The 6,178-nt window shown below is 34.1% G+C and overlaps 1 pseudogene; it reads right to left on the bottom strand.

The window, feature by feature from the left end:
• Positions 1 to 358: 358 nt before the first annotated feature.
• Positions 359 to 5,863, bottom strand: LOC138816836 (ATP-dependent Clp protease ATP-binding subunit clpX-like, mitochondrial pseudogene; annotated as a pseudogene).
• Between the last annotated feature and the right edge of the window lie 315 nt (positions 5,864 to 6,178).

The following is a 6,178-nucleotide window of genomic DNA, read 5'->3' as shown; positions in this document are numbered from 1 at the left end:
TTTTTTATTTTAAAGAATTTATTTTCCCATTTGTAGAGTAACACTATTGTAAAAATGCAGTTATTGCAATACCTGCATTGCTTAAAGAACTAAGAATTTTGATAAAGCATATTTCTTAAAAAACTGAACCAAGATAATATACATTTTATCTCTAAACATTGTCATTCAAGCCCACATAATGTCTTCTGTATAAATCAATGTGATGTTATAATATTCACGATCTTATTCTTATCCTAAATGCTTCTGTCCGTGTATGATATCCAAGATAGATTCAATGCGTTTAATGTCAGAATGTAAAAAGTTACAAACCTAAACAAAAGAAGGAAATGCTTTCTATACAGGACCGGAGTCTGACAGTTTAGCTGTTTGCAGCATCTGCTTGGTAAGGCCAGCTGTCTTCCTCAACTCCAGAGTCATACTCCTCTTCAGATGATTCTTTTGCTGGAGTTCAAATGTATCCTAGTTCTCTTTTCCCTCCTCCTACATCTTTGTCAACTTCCACACACACACTATCAGAATTGAGAACTTCAAACATTCGTTCTAGTAACAGCTTTTCCATTATGAACCGAAGCCTCGTGCACCTGTTTTTCATTCTAGTTAGTGCCAATTTAGCTATGGCTTTCAAAGCATCCTCAGTAACATTCAGTTCACACTTATCCATGCTGAATAAGGTCTGGTACTGAGGAATAACAGCATTAGGTGGCTCAGTTAGTACTCAGTTAGTATTTGTACAAGTGCTTTCTCATCTAGGCTATGCAAAGGAATCACCACAGGGAACCGTCCCACAAACTCAGGAATCATGCTGAATTTGATAAGATCTCTGGCTTCCACATGACGTAATAGCTGATTTTTTTCTTCAATGTCTTGATGAGTATTTGATTCTCCACTTTGATTAGCAAGGTCTGCACCTACTGCAGCCTTCCTGCCTTTTCCCAGATTAGATGATGTTCCAAATCTAAGATACTTTTCATTTTTCCTTCTGCTGATAATTCTGTCTAAGCCATTGAAAGCCCCAGATGCAACAAACAGGACATTTGTTACATCAACTTGGACTGTTTCGCCACGTAGCTTTCAGGAATTCTTTTCTGGAACTTTGACTATTGTGTCTTCTAGTAGTTTTAATAAGCCTTGCTGAATGCCTTCTCTACCTACATCCTGAAACTGATGAATGCCTGGTATAGCCAATCTTATCTACTTCATCCAGAAAGGCAGTTCCTTGTTGTGCTTTTTCCACATTATAGTTGGCATCTTGGAGAAGTTCGGCAATCACAGATTTGACATCTTCGCGTGCATACCCAGCCTGCATCAATGTTGTATAATCACAGATAACAAAAGGAACATCAAGGCAGTTTGCCAGTTTGTGCCAGCAGGATTTTTCCTGACCCAGTTGGTTCAAGCAGCAAAATATTACTTTTTTTCAAGTTTTTTGTCATCATGAGAAGAATCCAATACTTCACCTCCTCGTTTTTCCTGAGGTATTTGTTGATTTACTTGTTGTTTCATCTTAATTCCTTAAAAGCATTAAGATAAGGACTAATTCCAGCTATCTGAAGCAATTTTGTAAAGCTGTACTCATCTTCCTGTCTTCTTATGTCTAACTCTCTAGGTATTAATGATGTCTGCTTCTCCACCTCTGCTTGCTGTTTCAGATTAGCTAGGATATTGTTATATATTCTCTTATAAAGATTATACACAGGAACTGAAAGTACTTTCCTGGTAAACAACTGGCCAACAACATACATGTCAAGGTAGTTATAGATCTTCCTGGGGAGAGGGGGTGGTTTCTGTTGGAATGCCAATTTTACAGCTTCTGCTGCTGATTCAGGTTCTTTAATTATGCTTTGCTTTGAATTGGCTTCAGACAGCACAACAAAAAAATGATGACATTTTTTACACTTGACAAAGCGAGTGGATGACACAAACGTATCTACGTGTGCACACAAGTCACCACATTTAGGACAACGCAGCTGGTTTCCTCCTTTCTCAGAATTCCCAGAGCCTGATTTCTTACTGCCTCCCTCACTCACTGATTTCTTATTTCCATCTCCAGAGTCAACTTCATTTGTCCCATCTTTTGCGGCAAAGTATGCTGGCATTTCTGAGAAGGCTCTAGAGTTTCAAAAGTCCCAAGCCTTACTAAAACTGGTATATGAATACGGCAACAAGAAATACCGGGCCCGCCAGCGAGTGTGCGCGCACATGGGTCCTAGGCCCTAGAGGGTGTGGGCCGGAAATTATTTCTTAGACTGGCTTATTGTATGGTCCTTTGATTCTAATTAAACAAAAAATCAAATGGTAAGGGGAAACAAAGGAGGAGGCAACAATACTTCATAAGAAATGTACTCATTACCTTGCTCATGTAATTGTAACCCCTCTGTACAATATTTTCACAATAAAAATTATTAATAAAAAATCAAATGGAAAACATCAAAAAATGCCACCTCTTTTTCTATATCAAAATATTTTCTCCAAACCATAATCTGTATGCAATATATAAAATAATTATAAATGATACAATTTTATAATCCATAATGCATTTCTTATACTTTAAATCAATATAGTACTTTATTTTATACAAGAACAAAACTTATGTTTTACTCTTTGTAGTTTCAAATGATAAATTCCATAGATTCTCATTTCATTTTTAAATGACTAAATTTCTATGAAGTTTTACAATACAAAAGGAAAAATCATACAAAAGATCCAAGGGAATTCTGTGTGATTCATTATACATAATCAAAGACTGAGAAATTTCTGTAGATGGCTTCATGATAACACAATAACTTTCAGCATGTCTTCTTGACTATGATCCCACCAAAGTTTACATATTTAATATTATTTTTCCATTATCATAATAATATACTTAAACTGCTAATTAATTCACTTTATAGCCTTGAAGTTTTGGTTTATTTTGGAATATAAGAGTGAAGTATAGTTCTCCAAACTGAATTGATATTTTATTATATTTCACTATCTAATTTTAGTAGTAATATTCATATTTTAGCAACACTAAGCATAATAACGTATGCAGGATAACCCCTCAATATATACTTTGGGTACATGAATGAACACATATAGAAATTTAAATGAATCAATTGTTTTCTTGTCTGCAAAATACTATAAGGAGGAATGGATTCCCTTTGTTACATAAAAAATTGAAGTGAGCCTTTTCAGATATGTAATACATTATTCATTGAATAGCATGATTATGTAATTATCACATTTATTTGATTATTTAGTACTTATACTTAGTGCTCTTATTTTTTCTTAAGGTTTTGAATCAGCTTCAATACAGTACAGAGCAATTCTGCTAAGCATTCCTTTCAGAGCCTGCCAAGAAGAAAAGCACTTTAAAGGAACAGAAGAATTGCTATTATCAAGCACCTGTGATGAGTCAATCACTGCAGATAAACACTGAATTTATGTCTGCTCATTTTGTCTGCCAAGGAAAAAGGAAAAATGTGGTTCTCCCAAAGCAGCCTACAGACACAAACATTTTCTTTACTCAAATCTGAGTGGAGACTTTAACATGTAGTTTCTTGTGTTAGGGATAATGGGTGATGCCTTACACATTTTTATGGAAAATGGACATTGTTAGCTACAAAAGCTGCAGTTTTAACATAAAAAGTAATTTAACTAAGACCTTTTGGTTGGGCCTAAAATAATGCAGACCAAGATGTTATTCTCTGCACACCAAACTTACAAACAGACAAAGCTGAAATAATCTGGAGGAAGAGATAATTAAACTGTCCAAAGACTGCTCCGTCAAATATCATCTGTGTCAAAGGAATTTGCCAAGCAATGCACTGCTGCCATTTTACAGTTTCTGACTTCCTAACATGTGTCTTGTTCATTAAGGTTGAGTAGTAGTTTTTGGTTTATTATTATCTATGCCTCAAAAAGAAAATTTGAAGCCACTTCTATCTTGTGTACAAAAAAAAGAAGTTCATGTAAAACAAAACACATTTGACAAAAAAAGTGTCATGCAAAATCAATTTCAAATGGTAGTTGCATAAAATAAAAATACCAGTTTGTTCAATATTATAGTTATCTGTGTCATTTTCTTATTTGTACTCTATGCATGCATAAACTAAATTTCAATTCCTTGAAGAAATGGAATTGTATTGTTCTCTGACATTTCTAAAGCAATAAGTAGAAAGTCTACAATTGAATAAATGTTGCTCAATCTGACTCGATTTTCCATTCTATTGCTAGATAACATCAATCAAACAAAATATGGTAATTTTAGTTTTCATATAATTGATCATAAATTCATGTTTTAAAGCAACATTACATAGAAGTCATTCATCCTCATTTGGAAATGCATAAGGAATGTAATAACGAATTTAAGAAAATCATTTGAAAAAATTTAGTGTTCCTATTTTAAATATATTTAAATAAATTTAAAATAGATTGAGTTAACATAATAGAGAAAGTTGCTGGGAACAACTGGGAAGTAATAAATAAGATAAATGCATCCCACACTTTATGTAGACACAAATCTTGTGAAATGAAAGCTAAATAATTTTCCAAATGTAATATATACTAAGAATTAGGAAACAACAAACACAATGCAATGGAAATGTGTTATAATATGATTCAAACTATATTATTAGAGATACAAAAAGAAAGTCTAAGAATTTGGAGTTTGCTGATAGATTTGAAGACTGAATATTTAGCCAGGAAATAAATGAATGCAAAAGGATATTCCAGAAAGAAAAAAAAATGTATGAAAAAAATATATGAAGGAGAGAGTAATGTTAGTTAAGAAATACATAATGATTGATGGTAGCAGCTCGGTGTTGAAAGGAGTTTGAGAAATCCTCAGAGTAGGATCTTGCTGGGTCTTAGTTTAAGGTCTCAGAGTGTGTTAGTGACTGAAACAAAATACAGTACCACTTTACCCTCCATTTCTCACCCAGGTCATTATATTTCCCAAAATTCCTCGAAGAAGATCTTGATCAGATTGATAACAATAGCAAGTAAAAAGCAATTGAAGTTGAAAAGAGAAACAGAAGCCATTATTATTTTTCTTTCAAGCTATATATGTCCATTTTCAGAGGTGAGATTTCACATTGACCCCATGTAATTTTCTTCCATCGAGCCTTTTGGATTTTGATCAAAACTATTATATTCATTAATGGCACTTTTCAATACTTCATATAACTTACTTGTTCCCCGTCGATTTTGAATCATATTCACTCTTTAATTTCATAGAAAATTGTAATTGCATAATTTCCTGAACCTTATTACTTTCCCTTTTCCTTATTGAATCTTAATTGATATAGAACTCAGTTTAAGAAGTGACTGGGGAGATAGCAAGATCTCAGCTGAGTAAGAATCTAGAGATAGTTTCCCTACAGATAGAACAGGTGTGTAGCTACTCAAACATTGAACAACTTTTATCAGAGCTTGGGAAAACTTCAGAGACCACAGAGGCTGTTTTTAATGCAATGCTGGATAAGAAATGTACTCCTTACCTTGCTCATGTAACTGTAACCCCTTTGTACAGTATTTTCACAATGAAACAATTTTTATAAAAAGAAATTCATAATTTACCAAAGTAAATTTCCCCTAGCATAATTAAAGTTTCATTTTTTTTAAAAAAAGACATTTTGAAAGAGGCAAGAAGAAAGAATTTCCCCTATTACCTTTATGCCAACTCAAAGCAAGGAAATGAAAAATGATGTCTTGCATTGGGAGATCAGAAGGAATTAAGAACAGGAGTTATACTTGAAGCTTAGCACCAGTTCCAACAAGGTACATGCTTGGCAGAGCCTCTTACGTCAATCATATGGCTAAAATCTGTGAATTCAGTGGCTAACATTTCATTGGCCAGTTGGAAAAAGATCTCCTCCACCATCCCTTCCTCAAAGGATAAAGGGAAGAGTACAAAAGCTAACAGGAACTTTGTCTTGACTTTCTATATCTGGCCCACTGCAGTGCGATTGGCAGCCATTTTAAAACAGAGACTCCAGCATAAAGGTCAGAGTTCACAGATGGAGAATCTAGACTTTTCCTGGCCTGTATATTGATGGGGGGAAGAATCAGGTTTTGCCCAAGTCATTTTCTGCCTTATTCTATTAGGAATATTCACTCTAAATCTCCTGAGAAGGTGTAGGTATCACAACTGTAAGAGTTAATGAAATCTGGCTTAGAACCAGTGTTACATTGTCAA

Source organism: Dipodomys merriami, unplaced genomic scaffold (genome assembly GCF_024711535.1).
Source record: "Dipodomys merriami isolate MVZ:Mamm:240054 unplaced genomic scaffold, mDipMer1.0.p SCAF_7, whole genome shotgun sequence".
Classification (NCBI taxonomy): Eukaryota; Metazoa; Chordata; class Mammalia; order Rodentia; family Heteromyidae; genus Dipodomys; species Dipodomys merriami.
This window is presented reverse-complemented; position numbering and strand designations above follow the sequence as displayed.